Source organism: Myxocyprinus asiaticus, chromosome 24, assembly GCF_019703515.2.
Source record: "Myxocyprinus asiaticus isolate MX2 ecotype Aquarium Trade chromosome 24, UBuf_Myxa_2, whole genome shotgun sequence".
NCBI classification, from domain to species: Eukaryota; Metazoa; Chordata; class Actinopteri; order Cypriniformes; family Catostomidae; genus Myxocyprinus; species Myxocyprinus asiaticus.
In genome coordinates this window covers 11,591,042-11,613,406 of record NC_059367.1, presented here as the reverse complement: position 1 = coordinate 11,613,406, position 22,365 = coordinate 11,591,042, and the positions used below count along the sequence as shown (strand labels likewise).

At 38.4% G+C, this 22,365-nt stretch overlaps 1 protein-coding gene across 4 annotated transcripts in view; it reads right to left on the bottom strand.

Moving 5' to 3' along the window:
• fnbp1l (formin binding protein 1-like) overlaps positions 1-22,365 on the bottom strand; it is an 81,878-nt gene that overhangs the window by 30,368 nt on the left and 29,145 nt on the right. The window lies entirely within an intron of this gene.

Below are 22,365 nucleotides of genomic sequence, written 5' to 3'. Positions count from 1 at the left end.
AAAAAACAGAAAATACACACACACACAGAGAGAGAGAGAGAGAGAGAGAGAGAGAGAGAGAGAGAGAGAGAGAGGAAATAGAGAAAGATAAAGAAAAAACAGGGAGAGAGCAGAGATGAAGGTCTCAGACTGGAGAGACCTGTCTTTATAAAGTGAATGTGAATGCTGCCAAAGGCTGTATTGTCTCAGTCTGTCTTGGGTCCAGCACATGAGAGTCAGACTGATGATCTCTGAGACTAAAAGAGCGAGACAGGCAAGCTGTGTGCTACCCTGAGGCAGAGTCAGTCTGAACACAGGGGGCACAATATAGTCCTTCCCCTATTCAACAGGAGAAGAGAGAAGTATTCATTCAGCTTACACTTTAATTCAAAGCAACAAACTTGCACTGTGATTTAACCAGGAACGACAAAATAAAGCAGTAGTTCTCAAATATTGCTTCAGGACCCAGACTTTGATTAAATGGAATGCAAAAGGTCTCGAGACGCATTTTGAATAGTTCAACTATTTTTAACTTGGCATTATCGTAAAAAAGTGAATCACGAAAAAAGCAAGACAGTTGTAATGGCAAATGTCATCCTCCTGATGTATGTATACATTAGCCAACAATTAAAAAACAGTCAAGAAAGATCACAGTCCCAATAAGTACTTGGCTAATTTATCAGGTGAGTACTCAAGCTGTCAAAACAGACTGATTTCCCAATGAAATCGGAACCAGTAGGTTGACTTTTCTTTAGCGCAAATCGGTGTGTTTACCGATATGCGAAACACTACCCTCAGGTCTCCCACACTGTTGACACATTGCACTTCTGTTCATGCAACAAAGGAAGGTAAACATGCTGGAGCCCATGCAAAAATGTCTGATAGGAGAGGGCACTTGTCAGTGAGTCGGCATAATGTGGCCGATCCTACGGTACCGGAACTCTCCAAAACAACATGCAGACTTCCCCTGTGATCATGTTGGTCAAAATAGCCATAGAGAATTAGGGATGTGCATTTGATTGTGATTTTGTTAATTCATGTAGCATTTTCACTTTTAATTGGATATTACTTTGAAGAATTACTTTTTAATAAAATAATTATTAGTCCACAGTCACTGGAGCAATCTGGGGTTAAAAGTACCTTGTGGAGGTCGAACCTACAACCTTTTGGTTGCCAGCCTGGACTTTTAACCGCTACACTTCCCCTCCCCACACCAGAGGAGAGAAAAGAAGAGCTTTGATGCGGAGTTCTGGCACTGACTCCATGACACAGACTGAGATGGGAGCCAGCCAATAGATTTCCTATACTGCAGAACAATGAGCAAACCTCTTTTTATGAGGCCTCAAGGAACACAACACCGATTACAACCTCATTTATTCAGGCTCAGCTTCAGGATTTATGACGTACATCATCAGAAACAGCATCCACGACTGTCAAGGAAGGAACCCATGATTGAACTTAATCAAAGATACAAAAATACACCCCTAACAACATGTAATGTGACAGCAGGGATATACATACACTTCAGGAAGGTAACACACACACAAACATTCCCAGAGGTTTCTAGAATCCTTGACCTCTGAGCCATTTCCTAGCATGGGAGGTCAAACTGGGACAGCAGAAAAAAAAAAAAATAATCTGTTGTGCAAATAAAACTAAAAGTAGAAATGCTATCAGTTTTTTCAGTAGCGTTCCGTGATAGTAGATCAGCTGTTTTCAAAACACAGTAGTGTTTCCAATAACAAGCTACTTTGTCCAACACGTTTTTAATGCATTGTATTGCACGTACAGCTTAACAGTCAGGTGAACTGAAGGTGCAAACATGACCAAATCCACTCTCCTAGTATGTCCCTTTCTCATAAAAAGCATTACGAAGTCTGATTCTAGTGAATCTGTTCATTCAGGCAGTTTAACTAAATGCACAAGTTCCTCCACAGAAGTCCCTGTGTTACGTTATTTTTTGTGCAGTGAAATATTAAATTAAATGCTGCCGTTAGTCACTGTTTTGAGCTATATTAATTAGTGTGGTTGTAGTGTTCTGACTTGTATTTAGTGTAAATATACCTGTTCAGGTTTAATGATGTGACCCTAATTGAGATCCTCATTGTTTTGTCCCAGATACTAACTATAACACTGTATATATATATTTTATTATTATTGTTATTATTAATAATAATCAAATCATCTTGAAGTTACATACATTTAAAAAGATATTGCTTTCTCAAAAAATCTTTGTATAAAAAGTACAGACCTGATTAACAGTAGCGCAAAACTTTAATTTTTGACGGGAATGAAAATGAGGCTGTGAGGGATAGACTTACCATCTCTTCAATGACAAAAAGCTCCTGGATCACATCTAACTTTCCACAAATCATGTTGTCTGGAGTCAACTGAAATTTCTTGGAAAGATTTGGTTTTTTTATGTTTCATTAGCGGAACGGTCCAAAAACACTTTAAACAACTGTACAACCCATTGAAGTGTAAGTCAAGTTTAAGTCTATCCATCACAGCCTCGTTGTCATTCCTGTCAAAAAGCAAAGATGTCGCTGCTGTGAATAATGCCTATAGCTTAACTGTAGCATAAGTACTTTATATTATTAGTAGCTTGTAGTTTGGGAAGCTACAGTTCAAAGTAGTTTTCCAAATACTGGGTCTAACACACACACAGAGACACACACTTCAATCAAATCACTGGAATAGACTGCGGCTCATCACTTTAATGACTTTTATTTTAAATTGACTCAACATTTTCTTTACGCTGACAATATTTTCTTTAGAGTAGCCTACTAATGAGTGTAAGAGAATTAATTTAGAGTAAGAGATCCAGAGACTGAAAAAGGGAGAGAGAGAGAAAGAAAGAGAGTGAGACTGATAAAGTGCAATTAAGATAAAGCAGGAATCTCTTCGCTCATGCTCTGTTTACACACAGGATCAGTAGTTAATCATTACTGTGAGCTATAATACTCAAGGCAGACATCAGGCAGAACTCTGCCCCCCTTCAACAGAGCAAGCCATTCAAAAGCAGCACCTGACAGTCAAATCACATGAGATGGGAAGTTTATATCCAACCTATCTTCCAAGAACTGATGAGGGTAGTATAAAAACATAGCATATAAGTATTTGGGTGATACTTGAGGGCCGGTGTATTACTCACAGTCCTGTAGGTTCAGTGCTGGTCTCTGCTGAAATCAAATAGAATCACCTTAACAGCATGCTGACGCTTCACTCGAGTATGAAAAACAGCATCCCCCCACCATCTGCCATCCTTTAACCGTCAATTAACTTAAATATACAAGACTTAAGGATAAGATGATTTGTATTCACATACACACACTAGGGATGAGCAAAACTACATATTCAAATACTCTAAGTTGACTGAACAACAAGTCAACTAGTTGGTCTTAAGAAAGCCCTGTATACTTAGGTTAGTCTAGGGTCATGTCAAAACAGACACTGATCAGAGTGATTTCTTTGGAATACTCGGAAGCCAAGCAGGGGCATTCAATAGAGTAATTTAACACATTAACAGGTTATGGATATAACATCATATTACATTTAATTGTAAAGTAATTATGATAACAATAAATACAATAGATTTATCGCAACATTGTTAACACATTGTCTTAAATATTAAAGTAGAAATAAATGGTTGGGGGGGGGAAATAACTTAGGTACTGTAAACTGAAAACCAACCTCACTAATTACCAACTTGGCTGTTGGACAACAAGTTGACCACCCAGTCCCTATCCGTAACACACGCTTCAGCCACAAGCATAATAATACTCTTAATACTTGATGTTAACTACGAAGATTAACCATAAAACTAGTCTCAGGTCAATGTAAAGAGGGAACTTCTATTGACAAAGCATAAATCATAAAACGCTAAACCTTGATAAACAAAATAAAGTCAGTGATCAACACACAGGGGACGTTTCCTGGAGTGGGTGTGTCTTAAAGTAATACATAACAGGAGTGACCTAGAATAACACCCAACCATGAGTTAAACACAAGGGAAGATTTGGCTTAGACGATGCTTCCATGTTAAAATGCCACAAAAGAACACTGGTTGTCTGGACAACAGACAGAGGTCTTATAATATATTTCAATGTACATTTGTTGTCATTTACTGTGGAAAATGGCTGTAAAAAAACTTGCTGCCACAATGCTAAGGTGTTGTGGGTGGTTGCTATAGCATTGCTATGCGGTTGCTAGATTTGTAAAAATCACAATACCTTAGTATGAGCAATAGTAATTAGAGAATGACCGCTATTGATTTTTTTACAGCCGATACAGAAGTAACGAAAATAACTAAGTAAATGTTATGGGGGGCCTCTGAACAGTGTATTTGCAAACCGTGATTGGCTTAACCAGAGATGCCAATACCATTGCATTATTAAAATTATGTGCTACGTTAAAAATAGTTTTAAAGACCCTGTGTTCTGTTCCTTTCAGCTGCACTCTGTCTAGCAGTTTGAAAAGAAGAACTCGTCTGGAGTGTGTGCACTTCTCCAGAGTGTTGAGTGCTGTCTCTGCCGCTGACAGAAAGTCATGCTGCGCTCTGTTGGAGTTTGCTGCTGTGATGATTTATGCTGCTTTCCATTCAACTTGGAATTTCCAACTTCCTACTGGGAAAAGTGCTATGGAACGCCACTTTATGTTTAGACTTACAACTTGTAAACTCATGAGGAAATCTTCAGCTCTGATTTCGCAGAGATGCTGGTGTGTGACGTCACGCAAAAATGTCTGCACCCAGGAAGATTTACAGAGTCTATAAGAAGAAATTCACTTTAATTAAATTATATACATTGAGTCAAAGTTTCTACATTACATGATAATAAAACTTTTTAGCAAATGTTTGCAGAGACAGGTGTTCAAAACATGGTAAATTGTAATTTAATTTCAATTGAGTGAAAAGTTACGTCACTCATTTTCATTATCGATCATCATATTCATGTTCAATCATTGCTGTCACTTTAGAGTACTTGAGTACTCGTGACTATCCCTAATTTCCACCATAAAAACAGATCCTTGTCCGTTAGTATGCATGACTAGAAGAATCAATAAGAAGAGTAGAAATCAATAAGAATCAAAATATTACAAATATTGCCACACTTGGCTTTGCTAAAAAAAAAAAAAAAAGCAGCACACAAAGACTTCATCATGTTTCCTTTTCTCTCATCCAACACCTTGATGACATACATCTACAGTTCCCCTCAGTGGACTCAATTGTAACCGCGTCATTTGGTGAGAAATCCAGAGGGAAAGTACAGGATAATTCAGCATTGCAGGCAAATGTGCAAACGAAAATAGATTAGTGATATTCAAGTGTTAATAATGGACTAGCTGGTGCAGAACGAGTACCCGATTAGTCGATTACTAGTGCACAGCCCTAGTTTTACCTGTGAATACCGCTGTTTCCTGCTGAGCGCACAGTAGTGGAATGGCACTGTGGCGCTATTCTTTATAGTAGATTTTAGGGCTGCCCCTTAAGTCGACCAAACGTTAGTCGATGAGAAGCATCTTGGTCAACCAAGTTTTGATTGTTCGCAGAAAAAAAAAAAAAAAACTCAGCAGGAAACCGACGAACAACGGTATTACTGCTGGTTGGACGCTAGGTGGGATAATTCTCGTTAGAGTTAGGCCTAGACGTTAAAGCAAGACACCTTGGTTTCAAACTTTGAACTTTATTTTTTATTTATTTTAACTAAAAATTAAAATTAAACTGGAATTAAAATGTGTGTTGCTCAACTTTTTGAAAGATGGCTTTACAACAGTTTTGAAGGACAACATCTCTTTGGAAACTAACCTACTTCATCCGTGCATTCTCTACCGTTCGGGTATTTCGTTGTCCAGGAAAATACATCATGTGTGTGAATAAATTTGTTTTATTCCCTCCTTCATAATATATATATATATATATATATATATCTCTCTCGCAATATCCAGTTACATCGGCAACCCCTGGGCTGAGGGATCAGTGAATATTCTTGCTTAAGCGATTTTGCATTGAAAATTAAATTATTTAAAAAACAAACAAATATATTTCCACCTTTCCATTTACCATCAGGCAAGTATCCATCTAAACATGCAGGTGGAAAATTACTTACACAAATGAAGACATAAAAACAATTATAAATGTAAAAATAATAATGATGATGATAATATTCACTGAAATATAAATCATGGTTTGAGGTGAACGTGTCTTTGTATTATTTTATGTTTTGATCACAGATGTACAGGCTGCAGATTTGTGGTCACAATTAACTGCTCTGTGGAAATTAAGCGAAGTGAACTCAAAGCACCTCCTGAGCTGAGATGTCTGAGGTCATTTGCAGCATTCTTATAGACGATACATGTTCTTGCAAAAGAAATTCAGAAGACAGATCAAAGAAAGAGTGAGAATCTTTTACATGTGCGTGTTCCATGAGACTGCATGCCTCTGAACAAACAGCATGTCATATATGCATATAGACGGCTTTTCTGTCATCTGTTCTTAATAATATAATAAAGTGTTCTTCTTCAAGCGCGTGTCTGTGTGTCTACGGGCAAATTATTTGTAAAATTAATTTGATAATAATAATAGCCTAATAATAATAATGATAATAATTATTTCATACATTAATGGGAAAATTAGCTAAATATCGCCTTGACATCGTCTAAGGCATCAGCTATTGGCGATCACTCCGACCATCGTCTATCCCCGAGATAATCGTCTGTCGGCAAAACTCTAATGTGCATTTCTCACAGACGTGTGGCCGTTTTGGCGGCTGGTAGGGAACTCCTCCGCCCCTGACAGCGGCTCCACTACTCCAGGCAGCCAGCAGCAACTCCTCCGTCCCACGGCGGTTGGCCGCGGCTGCTCCTTTGGGTGGATGGCAGTGGCGAGGACTCCACGACAGTGCATCCCTCCTCCTTCCCGGGCATCAGCACCAATGTAACAAGGTTAAGGTTGGGAAAGGAGGCAGAAACTGGTTGAACATTCAAAATAATATTTAATTTAAACAAAAAGACACACAACACAAACACACAAGGCAGCTGCTTGTGGCTCTCTCTCTCCCGAACTGCCCCGTTCCCCTGCATTTATCCCTCTCCTCGGCTGATTCAGACAGTCTCCTTGCTGGTTTTTCCGACACATTCAGAATCATTACCATTTTGCCGGTGTTGCTGCGGCTCGCTTCGTGCGCGCTTGTAAAATGTATATTTTAAAGGCTCTTTATAACGGTTTAGTATTTCTCTGTAATGTAGAACAGTGTTAGCAATGTTACTTATAACATTCTTTCTCAGCCCTGGAACTCAAAGCATTTTCTGATGCCCCCAAAATCATTCATATTTAAGTAATTAAATGAATATCATAAAAGTGTGACAACTAGTTGACTAATGGCTAAAATTAACGCCTACTAGTCGACTAGGAAGTCTTTGGTAGGGGGCAGTCCTAGTAGATTCGATATATTAAAAAAAGAAAACAGATTAAGATGAAGTGTAAATATCAGTAAAAAACACTGGTAAACCTAACCATCTCTAATAGTACAGTAGTGATGCCTGCCTTAGCAAGCACTAGCAAATATAAGAAAACCAATTCAGCAACTGATTGGGAAAGAAACAGAGGGATTTGAACTATACACTGGCAGATTGGCCAACCAGCAGGTCCTCTCAACACACACAAACACACACCAAAACTCACACCTATGAAATCCGACAAACAGCTTGATCCATGGGTTTTAATGGCATGTGTTCATTGACTGGGCCGTATGCACAAAAGTAAACGTGGAAGTGGTGGTCTGATAGCTTGTCGCGAGGGTCTGTTCTGTTGGCTACAGTCATTACAAATCACACGCTGTGTGAGACTGAGAGAATTGAAGAAACATGGACAGGGTTTTTCCAGCACTGAAATTTTTTCTGCGGCCATCCAAACAAATTTAATGACCTTCATCTCGCATTTGGTGCTTCAGAAGCGCTAAATATTCTTCTCATCGGACATGTGAATGTGTCACGTGACTCTGGAGTGTGCTGTCTCTGGATCTCCAAAGTGCACATGAGTCCAGCAGGCTTTCTGATATTTGCACTCCAAAGACAAGAGAGCTCAGAGCTGGATCACTTGCGCACCTCAACAGTTTTTGACCCAGGAAAACCCCAAGTGGTGAAAGAAATCTCCACAGAACGGGACGACTCCCAAACAGGTCAAGAAAATGAAAAGGAGCTTGTTATTAAAAAAGGTGCGACATCTGTGGTGTGGGTTCACAAAAGCAGACACAGAGAAGGAAAATGTCATCTGCAAACTGTGTTGCACAACGATATAATCACTCGTAATACAAGCAATCTGTTTTACCACTTTGAAATGAAGCACGCAAAAGAATATATGAAAGCCAAAAGATGAACTCGACATTAATTTGGTCATTTATTTATTAAGTGATATTTATTTATTTCTATTCATGGTGTTTTTTTTGTTTTTTTTGTTGGATATTTTTTTACTTATGTTTTATTTTCTTTGTCGCATTGCTTTGAGAAGATCTTATATATAATAACAATATTGGTCGACAACATTTCAAACTGAAATGTGGCATACTGTGAATTTTATCATTTTGGTAAGGTCAATTTTTTAAAACATGTTGATTTTTTTATTTATTATTTACTTATTCCAAATAAAGAGGAAGTAGTTTTAATTTATAAAGTAATTAAATCACTGACTGGAGTTCCAAAAATAGGCATTACAATATGGTTATTTAATATATAAAGCCATATTTACTGATTTTCCAGAAAACTTTTATTTTTCCTTTACCGTTATCTTGATATAAATTAAGATTTTGGTCATATCGCCCACTACTAACACAGTGTAATGAAACAAAAAGTAGCAGCCAAGGGTTGGCATATTGCATCCGATCCTCTGGTGGGCACCACTTTACTATCTGTGCCAGTGGAAGGTGAGCATGCTCCGTTTTTGTCCCAACGCTCTTGAATAATTAATGCCACAAGCTCAAGCAGGCTCCACCTCCACAGGCTGACTGGCAATTGCAGTTGCTAGGAGACAAAAGAGGCGGGCCAATCTCAGTTTACAGAAACCAGATCTTATAGTTGAGTCCCCTAGGGAGGGTGTGTACCAGATCCCTATGGCGCCAAGCCTGCCCAAATTCACTTTTCAGCAGTTTGAGATCTACCAAACAAGAATTTTCAGAGGGAAATGAGAGGGGGAACTATCAGTAAAGAGAAATTCTTGCAGTGATTGCAGAGTAGATTGTATTTACCTGCACTGTAGCAAGATGAGGCCTCTAATGCAAAGGGGATTCCAACTATGCTCATTTAACAACATTGTTAAATAGTGACAATTGTTTCATCTTTGTACCTTTTTTGGAATGCCAAATTCCCATTGCACTCTAAGTCCTCGTGGTGGCGTAGTGACTCCGGGTGGCAGAGGATGAACCTCAGTTGCTTCCACGTCCGAGACCGTCAATCCGTGCATCTTATCATGTCGCTTGTTGAGCGCATTACTGCAGAGATGTAGCACGTGTGGAGGCTTCACGCTATTCTCACCACACGCCCCACCGAGAGCGAGAACCACATTATAGCAACTACGAGGAGGTTACCCCATGTGACTCTAGCCTCCCTAGCAACCGGGCCAATTTGGTTGCTTAGGAGACCTGGCTGGAGTCACTCAGCACGCTCTGGATTCAAACTCGTGACTTCAGGGGTGGTAGTCAGTGTCTTTACTCGCTAAGCTAACCAGGCCCCCATCTTTGTCTCTCTTAAACAAACATTTTTGCTCTTGTTCTTACAATCGTCATCAATAATTTCAGTTTACATGTGCATAAACAATGTAAAAAAATTTCAGCACACTCTTCAATTATGCCAATCTCTGCCACTTTCATCCACTGTGGAAAACACTAAGCACAAACTCTTTCAAGATTTATACAAATACACCATTTCCTCAGCCTTTGTATAGCTGCATGTAAATATTATTGTTTGGTTCATATTGCCCACTCTTTGAAGTCAAAAGTGGAGTTTCGTGGCTATGAGCCTGTGTCCGTTAACAATGAGGTCATCTATATGCTAATGTACTCATTAAAGTTGACAAAATTAACTTTTAAGCAATATACACATTTAAAATGTACTCTCTTCTGGGAAATCTGACCAAAATTATTGATGACTCCTCTGGCACTCAAAGGTGTATCCAAATCGGACAAAAATCCTTACTAGAATGAGTATGTCCTTTTCTAATGCCACAAATGACTTCAATGGGAAATGTGTCACAGAAATGATTCATTTCATGGGTATATGGCAGGTTAGACTGTATTCAACATTACACTGATAGGAGAACAGATAGCAGACATGGAACTGAAAAAAATAAAAAAGAGCTCAAAATGAGTCAAAAGGTATTGTGGGATGTTTATATGGAAACCAGCTTGTCTGAAGAACTTACAGTAAGATTACTGTTGATACTAGACAGGCTGAAGACTATGATGATTACATTTCTGGATACCAATTGAGGGTTACATAAAAACATTACTACAAAACAACATTTTAAATTATATTGCAGTACCCAGTCCAATAAAAAAGTACTGGAAGTTTAGAAAATTGAATGGGTTAAATAACAAGTGAGGGAAGTAAAACTGCCTACTAACCTATTATTTTTCACCAATTTTCAGTCGTTAACCTCATTAATAATGGAGATCAAAAACAAGGGTTTTGGAGTTGTTCACCATCAGGTTTATAGACCAGCAGGTTTCAAGTTTGTAAGTAGGCATGATTGTTGGCATCACAGTATGGGGGAAAAAAGATGCAATTAAAGTCAAAGGTGACTGAGGCTTGTCAGTACCTAACATTTTGCCTAACAACTCCTTTTGTGTTCCACACAAGATAGAAAGTAATACAGGTCTGAAAAAAATTAGGGTGAGTAAATGAGAGAATTTTCATTTTTGGTTGAACTATACCTTTAACACAGAAGGGTTAATCTCATAACTTGAACAAACTGAACCAAATTACTTCTTAAACCCAGCTTGCATGCAAAGCACAAAATGTTTCTGAACTCACATAAATCACAAAAAAAATAAATATAAAAAAAAAAATAAAAAAAGGAATCCTAAAGGACAATGGACATCTCAGGAGAGGCATCTACTACAAGACAAACATCCTGCGCTCAAATAATGACAGGAAGTGAGGTCAGTATGTGAACAATAACATGAAGTTCCAACATGGAAGAATCAAAAGCACAATCAGCAAACTGTACATGTGCTACTCTCATTGTGGCGATAGGCATATGGTTGCACCGATACCAACATTTTGGCAACGGTACAATACCAGCCCTGGTATCTCGGTATCTATACTAAATCGATACTATAACACTATGTAACACAATTTTTGTTCCTGGGTAGAAAGTGTTATTTCCTAATTGCTTATGCCTCAAAAGTATAGAAAATGGCTTTTATTCCCCACAAACTTTGATTTTGTGACCAGCACAGTAATATTTTGAAATGTACCCATTTCCAATGAGAAAACGGGCGAATTTGTGTCTTTCCTTTCACATAAAGTCAGAAAAAAACAACATATGAATCCAAATGAAGTAATACAAAAATGACTACAAAATATTTAGAAGTGAGTAGTTTTTCAAGATTTACAATTATACTGTAAATCACTTTCACAAATCAGCCCCCAAATGTAGTCTCCCATCATGTTCTTGTTATACTGTCCTTGGTAGCGGCGTTCAGAGTCCAGTATATCCTGATGGAAGCACTCGCCTTGCTCCTCCAAGTACGCTCCCATGTTCTCCTTGAATTTATCAATATGAGCATCAAGGATATGGACTTTGAGGGATATCCTACAGCCCATTGTGCCGTAGTTCTTCACCGGAGTCTCAACCAGCTTCACAAAGGTTTCGGCCATGTGATTGCCCAGGAAGCCCCGAACCACTGCGACAAAGCTGTTCCAAGCCGCTTTCTCCTTACTAGTGAGCTTCTTGGGGAATTCATTGCACTCCAGGATCTTCTTTATCTGTGGTCCCATAAAGACACCGGTTTTGACCTTTGCCTCAGACAGCTTAGGGAAGAAGTCTTGAAGGTACTTGAAGGCTGCCGACTCCTTATCTAGAGCTCTGACAGATTGTTTCATAAGGCCCAATTTGATGTGAAGTGGTGGAATCACTTGGGGTCCACCAGGGGTTCCCACTTGACGTTGTTCCTCCTCACAGAGAACTCGGTCCGCTGTGGCCAGTCCCACCTGTGGTAGTGTGCCTCGGGGTCCCTGCTGTCCCAAAGGCATCCCAAAAAAACATTTTAAAATTAAAAACTTTTAAAATTGTAAAAATTAACAAATTGTATAACAAAATTCCAAGCAACAATTGTCCATCTTACTTTCCAGAGTTTTTTTGCAGTGCTTGCAGCTGAAATGAGGTGCCCAGGGTTTGTCTTGATCCCTGACAGGCATGCCGAAATATGCCTTGTAGGCCTCACACATCTTAGTAGATGCATCCACAGAGTACTTTTTCGCTCTTGTCTTGATAAATTGGCCACAGACATAGCAAAATGCATCTGCTGGATGCCTGCAGCCTCTTGATGCTATCTCAGAAAAATGCAGATATGTATCCACTTAGGCAGCTGGAACTAAACTGAACTGGTGGGCTTAAGGCCCCTGTATTTATACTACTATTTATATTACTGGAAAGTTCTAGAAGTTACTCCAAGTTTACTCAGCACTGAATCTATCTGGAATGTTCTAGAAAATAGGTACATTTCAAAATATAACTGTCCTGGTCACAAAAGCAAAGTTTGTGGGGAATAATAGCCATTTTCTATACTTTTAAGGCATAAGCAATTAGGAAATAACACTTACTACCCAGGAACCAAAAAAACCCAAAAAAAAAACAATTGGTTACACGGTGTAATCAGCAAATTAAAAAGCCTTTTTTATGAAATTACACAGAAAATAACTTGATTAAAAGGACTGCATAAAATCTTGCATTCAAATTATGCGTTTTCCATTTTAATTCTTCTGGATTCCATGTTAAATGTTTTAATTAAATGTTATGATCAAATGGTGTTTCATCAAATTGATACAGTTTTAATAAAAAAAATAATAATAATTTATATATATATATTTTTTTTTTTACGAAAAATTGAAATGTTATTTTTGGTAAAATAAAATGCTGCACAACAGAGCTTCACAGTATTAATGAAAACATGAATGAAAAAAAAATGTGGTTACCTGTGGCACAAGGCTGCTTACATTTGTGATATTGCTTACAGATAATAATAATACAACCATTTAATATTACATAACTGTTATTATGAGTAGTATTGCTACTTTTTGAATATTATATTTTTATACAGTAGTTATATTTTTCTGTCTTCAAATGCAAGTATCCATTTGAATAGAGCTTTCATTTTAGTGGGACTTTTATTTTGACAGACAGAATCATATGACAGGGTTGCAAATTTTCCTCGATGGTGCTTTAATATTAGTGTTAGATTTGCTTATGTATGCCTGCAGACGGTCGATTAAATCTCAGCCAGACATGATGTGAGCATGCAAAACACACACAAAGACCACACCCACAACCTGTTGGGGCAGTAGCGGTTCTAGCTTGTATGGCACCCTGGGTGAAACCCGCTTCAACACGCCCCCAAAGTTGTTGACGGGGGACGGTGGGAGGGGTGTCTGTGTGGGTGCCTCGTGCAACTGCCCATATCTTCCATGCCTAAATCCGCTACTGTGTTGGGGGGAGGGGGGGGGGCAGTGATAGCTGGAAAGACCACCCTGTTTTTATCACTCGAATCAAAGAGGGCAACCCTGGGGTGATGGTTTAATATCAGACCTCCCAACTAGGGATGTAAAAAGTATCAGTTGGCCATCAGTCGACCAATGATCGAGATCGGCCAGTCTTTGTCTTAAAATCTGTAATTGGCCAATAGATAGATTAGAGCCTAGATTCATGGTTTAATATCAGACCTCCCAACTAGGCATGTAAAAGGTACTGGTACATTGCTACCAAGTTGATACTAAAATAAAACAGTAAAAATTAGTCTTTCTACTGTATCGGTAGAACCAAGTACTGACTATATTAGATACCCACATTTTATGACTGACAGGTGGGTTCTTTCAAAAAAATAAAATCTGTGTCAAAATATTGGAACTGTGCATTAGGCCTTGTAGTGTCAATGTATTAGGACCAATGTCAAAGGTATTTCATATTTATAGTAAAGGAGACCTATTATTGCCCTTTTTACAAGATGTAATATAAGTCTCATGTGTACCCAGATGTGTCTGTGAATTTCAGCTCAAAATACCCCACGGATCGTTTATTATACCATGTTGTAAATGCCTCTTTTTGGGTGGAATCAAAAACACGCTGTTTTCGTGTGTGTCTCTTTAAATGCAAATGAGCTGCTGCTCCCCGCCCCCTGTTATTATACAGACAGTAAACATAAAAATAACGACATAGCTCTGGTCTCCGTGAATACAATCAGAGACAATGGTAACTTTAGCTGCATTAGCCATGGAATCAGCAAACAAGCACATTCAGAAAGGCGATTTGCTAACATTCACAAAATATAAAGTGCGATACTTAAATCTTCAGGATATAAAGCTGGAACACGAACAGTTGGTACTGATCCATACTTGAGAATCACATTTTTGGAAAATCCTGCTTTATACTGACCTCACTCACAAAGCAGTCCGGTGTAAAATGATTTGCACAAACATACACTAATTTTTGTATATTTTGGGGCACATTTGCTTCAGAAACAAAACTTGTCCACTGCGTCTTCAGTGGCTCTGATGCCGGGAGTACATGAGACTCTTATGTTCACTTTTACAGCCAACAACAGAACACTTATGACACTTACGAAGCTGAGACATTATTCTTCTCACCGTAGCTGCTCCAGCGCAGAAAAAAATGGCGGACTGTGTGTCGATCACTCAAGGGAAGATCTATGTTAATAGGGTGGAGTCCGTCACCAGTCATGGGCGAGGCCTGCTCTAACCAATCACTTTGAGACATTGTTTTAAATTAATAGAAATATAAAAAAGAGGAGTGGGTGGACTTTTAACATTGTAGGGTGGTTGTGTACACACACTGCCGACTCACATTTATGTTCATACACCATGTAAAAGTGAATTTTGCATAATAGGTCCCCTTTAAGGGTTTTTAATATATAAAGGAATAGTTCACCCAAAAATGAAAATTATTTCATTATTCACTTACCCTGATGCCATGTATGTATGACTGTCTTTCTTCAGCAGAACACAAATGAAAATTTTTAGAAGATATAGCTCTGTCAGGTCCTTATAATGCAAGTACACAGGTGCCAGCACTTTGACGGTCCAAAAGTCACATTTAGGCAGCATAAAAGTAATCCATGAATGTCTTCAGAGGCAAATCGATAGGTTTATAATCCATTCAATACTGAAAAATATAATTATATACTTTTTAAATCATAGAAAACAGTCTTTTTTACCCAAAATATGTATGTACTATGCGTATTTATGCTCATTAGAGCAACGCGTCATTCATCTCGCTTCACCTGTATTGAAATCATTTGCGAGTCGAGTCTCGTGTAAGCTTCACGTGAGGAGCACTATTTGGATGATGCGGAGCTGCTGCCTGTGTTGAGCATTCCAAATCGGTCTTTAATGAGGCATTGTTTCAGTAAGGAAGCGGTCACAGAAGACAGCTGCCTATGTAGGCAGGAGACAGCGAGGCAGCTCACTAAGTTTTGGAACAGACCCAATCTCTCATCAGTCACGTTAAACAAATCATATACTAACGATTTCTCACAGCAGTTTTGGAGCTTGATGTAAAATATCAGTGATCGGATTGGTTTAGGCTGATTACAGTGTTAAAAATATCGCGATTTGTATCGGCCTCAAATTTCCTGATTGGTGCACCACTAGTTTCTATCGAGAATTGTGAAATTTCACTGGTTTAGATGGCGACTACAGAAACTGTCAACGAAACAACTCCTAGCATATCCTTAATCTAGCTGAGAGACTCAAAATAAATAAATAAATAAATAAAAATAAAAAACATATCTGCAGCACTCCATCTTAATTTCATGAATTATACATGAGATTTAAATTAGAATAACAGAGCTTTCTGTGGGGCTTTATCAAGTCGGAAATGAGTAATTAGAATTAAAACACCAAAATAGACTCCAAAATCCAGTACTTTCAATCTGAATTTCAGGGTGGCACTGGGATCCTTAAAATCCATGCATACTTAAAAAAACCCTTCATTGTTTTGGCTAATCCATACATTAGCATCCAAATAGTTAATCTCAAGGCGCCTTCGAAATTCCCTTCTGAATATAGAATGGGGGGAGAAAGGGAGCTCTGAAACCTCACCACATCCTCAGTGCAACCTGCTGAGCTTAATGAAGTGCCTAAGGGCACCATCCCTTCCTTTCTTTCATCTTGCTTTCCAGGCAGCACAAGGGACAAGCCTAATTCTGTCTCCACATGGCACTTCTTTTGATGGCGCCAAAAAAGTGCAATCAAAGTAATAGGTGAAACCATTGCCCTTGTATTAAGTTGCCAGCAGCAGTGAAACATAGCAATGGTTAGCTGATCTGTAGGTATTGTGCCGGGGCAAAACTGACTTGCCAGAAAATGACAGGCTGCAGAAATTTGAGTCTGTCGGCCCAATGAGGGGATCACAAGAGGAAGAGATGATGCTGGGGGAGGGGAAGAGAAAAAGAGACAAAAGGAAGACTGGAAGATCACTTTCAGCTTTAACGACTACAAACCTTCATCTCTGTGAAACGCTGCAGGCCAAATCCATATCCACAAGTCCCTTGTGCAAATCATTTCCTATCCCACTATACACTCTGAAGTCAACAGTGACCAGTAGCCTGAGATGGATACAGTTTGGGATATGCAAAACTACACATTCATTATTAACTAGTCTTGGAGATTGTCTGAACAACTGGTCGGTTGTAAGGGGATATTTCAACCAAAAATGAAAATTCTGTCATCAATTAACAATAACAAAGACCATGAGAACACCACTCACGGCTTTTGGCTGGATGATTAAGAGCTTTAAAAATGTATGTATTTGAATCATACAGTGAAGACCAGTAATTTAAGTAGAGTATTTTTTATTACTTTTTCAAATTCCGAATGTTTACTGGAATACTTGATACTGCTGTTAAAAACGTAAAGCACTGTTTTCTTAATTTGTGTTTTTGTTTAATTGTTTTTATTTGTTCTATTGCTTTTAATTATTATTCAAATTATTACTGACTGTGTCCTTGTCTTGATTAGTTGCTTTAACTTGAAACAATTACTAAAATATTTATTTTGTAGTGGTATTGAAATTGGTATTGAGAATTGTCAAATTGCTTTCATAACTAAGTAAAATGGACATCATAACTAAAACATACCAAAGTTATTCACAATCTCATCGAAATAGAATCCAAATCTTGCAAATTAAATCAAATTGGGAAATCTGTATTGATACTTAGCCCTACTTACTAACGGACTAGGTGGATGGAGGACAACTAGTCATCTATCCAGACCATCCCTAGATACATTGTGAACCAATTACTTGAGAGCTTATTGATGACTCTTTGTCCACTGAAGGTAGGGGTGGCGATATGACCAAAATCTTATATCACGATGATGATATATATCACAATAGAGTTAAAAAAAAATATATAAAAAATTGGTTTATATATAAAATAATCATATTGTAATGCCTATTTGAATAGGCAAATCCAGTCAGTGAATTAAATACTTCATAAAATGAAAACTACTTTCTCTTATATCATTAAAAACTTTCCTCAAGAAACTCTTATCAAACATTTCAAAGCAATGCAATAAAGGAAATAACACAAGTAAAAAAAATATCCAATGAAAATAAACACTTCATTAGACTCTTAATGATTTAGATTTAAGTAATCTCTATAGAGAATACAGTATATGAATATCCAAGGGCAAACATGGCCGGTTTGCTTCCTAATATCGAACATTCGAACATAATTTTATTAAGGGTGGTGTGTAGTTAAAAAACCTGAATGACATAATTGCTTCTTGTTCATGTTTCTTCAATTCTCTCAGTCTCCCGTGAAGCCCTAACCACTGATAGATATGCACACTCACACACATGTATATACATATCGCAATATACACAAGAATACATAGTGATTTACAGGGTATGTAAACCTTGCAAATCACTGTTTTCTGCTCTGTATCGCTTTTTCTGAAGCCAAACCACACAACGGAGGCCACATATTTTTTTCTTTACAAATCTCCTCCTCCTACGAACCAGCAGCCACTCTGCCTTCCTCCTGTGACTCAATAGCTGTGTTTCCACTATCGGGCCAATTGAGGGCCAGTCGCATTCCCACTGTCACTTCCGGGGCTTCATCGTGTCTCCTCGGGGCTTTCTCGGGAGCAACAGCCAATGGCCTTTGGCCTGCCAATTACCCTTGGGCCAAATAAGGCCAACCGGGGATTGAGGGGGTTCAATATTAAAGGTGGAGTTTCGCCGAACTTCCCAGGTTTTGTATTCAGTGTACAATGGTACAGGTTCGGGGAAAAAATAAAACAAATAAAAATGCGGGCACGGTACAAATCCATTAGTATGCCCAATGGACAAAGCGGTGCCCAAAGAAATGACTTGCCATGGTTCGGTGAACTTTCATAGAATGTGGCCTGGGACATCACCCCACTGTTAGTGGAGAGACCACTCGGGACACCATGGCAGTTACAGTCGGTAAGTTGTCAACGCTTGTCTTGCTGTTTACATTCAATATAAACTTGATATTCTAGATAACTAGATAACACGATACCTCACCTTGAGCTTCCCTCTTGCTTGTGAAATGGGCGGGGTGTGTGACATTGGCACTGCTGCGGCGTATTAAGGGTGGGTTTTTGGGCTACACTGTGGAGTTACTGGATTGATGCTGGGAATGCAGATTGATTTTGGTCTTGCAGCTCAAGGTCCAAGGCTATTGGCCCCAGCTGGCCAGTTGATAGCCCTGGCTCACACTGGCCCGACAGTGGAAAAGCGGAAAATGTGTACCACATATGTGTAATGTGAATAGAACGCTGTGCACATTTCTTGCCACACAGTGGCGATTTTGCATAACCGCTATATAGACGATAATCCAAAATGTATACAGGTTGTCAAATTTCTACCAGTTTATTGTGTCTACCAGTATATCGCCCACCCGTAACTGGAGGTTTGGGAGAACTGGGCAATGAATCATGGGATGGAGACTGAAAGTGATCATCCTGACTGCGGAGGAGCCGGAACGGGTAACCATACGGAAAAGGCCCCAGGAGAGTTTGTTACATAAACTCTAACTTTATGATCCAACAGTCCAACATCCTGTTGGTGGCATTAGACCATAAAAATGAGAGATTGTGAGAGAGAGGGAGAAAAAGAGATCCTTGCATGTATACCGCATCACAGTGAAGGCTCACAAGATGCAAATGGCAGTAACATGCAATTCATTTCCAGCTTTAAACCCTAACTTAAACTCTTCATTTAATGTCAACGTAAAATCACAGATATGTGTGACTCAGACAAAACTGTTTATGGAAGGGCAAGAGAGGCACATTAATCGCTGTTCCAAAAGTGTTGGATGGCTGTCAAACAGCAGTATTTGAGCGAATTTCCCAAAAACATTTCACACAAAAAGTTCATTGGATGTAGAATGTTAAAGCAATAAACCTTTTTAAAATAAAGACAAAAAGTGTTTGGACACTTCCTTTGGTGCCAAACATTAGTGGAACATGTCCATAGTTAACATTATGAACTACACACCATGTCGTACAACTCAGTGTATCTACATAGACACGGGAACGCATGTTATGGAAAAAAACACAAAATAAAACAAATTCTTTGTCTGAGACTTTATTGAATGCTTTATGAATGAAAGGGCAACATGTCTAGGGAGGAAGTGGTTTGGTGCCTGAATCATTATAGGTCACAGGGCATGTTCGCAAAGCTACACATTACTGTGATCATTAACGCAAGGAAAACTGGGGGTGGGTATAATTGCTGTTTTGTTGTGCTAAGGGTACTTGGACAGTTCATGTCCCTTGAAAACTTACTCCAAGAACAAAAGACAGACTTTAATACTGAACAAATTAGTAGTTCGATAAATCAGGGGGCAGCCAATTGTTAATGTGACTCATAAAAAGGAAACTCTCAACATAACCTCTAACCCATGGATATACAACAAACTTAGCAACTATATTTAAAATACTGAATCATTTTACAGACCAGATATGTCAAAGAGCTGTAAAAAATTCAGATCTGTGATCTTCACAGAAGACCATTTTTTAAAGGAATAATTCATCCAAAAATAAAAATTATTATAATTTACTTGCCCTCAATTCATTCCAAAACTATATTACTTTCTTCTGTGGAACACAAAATGAGGAATTCTGAAGCATGGTTGCTCTTTACCATGCACTTACCATAAATGGGGACCAAGATTGAGACTTATTTTAACTTACATTTTGGTCTGTTTTTCATAAAGCTATTGTATGGTTTCAGAAGACTTTGTATACAGTGCAGTTGTATGAACCAGTTTTATGGTGCTTTGGTGTTCTCATGAAGCTTGAAAGCTCAGTCCCTAATCATTGTAATTACATAAAAAAAAAAAAAAAAATGAAAAAAATACAAATTAACCAGCACAGTCCGAAGACAAAGTCAAATGGTTTAGAAAGACATAAGGGTGAGAAAATAATGGCAGAATCTTCATTTCAGGGTAAACTATTCCCTTAAATGTAGAAAAGGTTGCTTTATGGAGACAGGGAGCATAGGATTATTCATTTTAAAGAGATACAAGATGTCTCATCCATAAATCTGATTTACTCAGAAAACAAATTATAAATCACTAATCAAATAACAAGGTTGACCTGGAGGACATTAAACGCCCACTCCAGCTTCATGAGGAGCTGGTACGGTAATAGAAAATTCAGCTTCTTCATTACTGCATTGACATGAGTAATTGCTGGTGTACAAATGTGAATAACTCTTGCAATAAAAGGAAAAATGGTGAGGCTGTTTTTTTTTTAGGTATAAAAACTATTTAACTGGCAGAAAAAAAAGAAGCCAATAGCAGAGTGTGGTTGACCATTATGCCATCTGGGCCTGAGTCAGTGAGGTCATTGCTGAGGCCAAGCCAGAGAATGACGACATCTGTCTCCTTAGGGAGAACAGTGAACAATATCCCATGAATTATTTCATTGGAATACACTTGGAATATCCCATTTTCTCCTCAAATCCCTCCTCCCGTTTTCTAATCACTATGTGGCTCACGCAAGACTCCAATGAAAACAGGCTTTACTCGTGCATTTCAAATTAGAAGCACTTGAAGAACGTGGATAACTATGATTAAATATGCTTCGTTGACCCGAAATGTAGCTTTGGTGTATTTGTGTAACGATCCATCGATCTCGATCGATCGAATACTCTCTAGCTATGTTTCTATCCAAGTTGCGAATTTAATTTATATGAAAAACCATATCGCAAAATCAATGTGCGAATAAAGCCACGTTTCCATCCAAGGGTGTTCAAAAGGATGAAATAGTCACTTCCGGAGAAATTGTAGCCACTGTTGAGTGTTTTATTAATAAAATACGTTTTAGAGCACACAGACAAAACACTGTAAAGAATTTTGCCTCAATTTTGGGAGCGATAGCGTGTCACACACCTCTGAGCACTATATATGTGCGTTCATCCATCCTTATGACTATACCGTGCGGATATATATGATATTTTTCAAAAGTGTCAATAAACCTTCTCTTCTGTACATTTCAAATTTGTTTTCGACTTATTTGCTCTGCAAACTCTTTGTAGGCTTTGGATTTTTTTAGACACCGTTATTTCAGGATGACCAGAGCAACATTTCAGATGCGATGATTGGCCCGCTTGTTAGTCCAGTAATGAAAAGTTTTTTCAGTCACATGACCTTTTTGATGCGCATCTTTTATTCATAACAAATTCAATAGGAGTTTATTCGGTAAATGAGTTTCCATCATAGTTTATGCTCATTTCTTATCAAATAAAAAAAATGTATCCACCTCAAGGGAGCGTATAATTTTTTTATGCGCAATTTGGAGACTTATTCGCATCTCGGTGTTTCCATCCAGCAGTTTTTAAGCGATATCCCAAAATGCGCATAAAAAACGTTGATGGAAACATAGCTAATGATGCGATGTCATCGATGCAACATGCATCTTAATTTATATTTTTTGACACCTTTATTTTGACACTCAGCCACGTCTGTACGCATTTACATCAGGCAATGCAGCAAACTTAAAATATTCATCTTGCTTTATAAGCACTAAATATGCTTCTCATGTGGGACACAGATGTGTGCAGAGTGATTCAAGCCTGAAGTTGCACTCTGCTCTATCCGTGTACACGCATCAACTGAGCTTCCC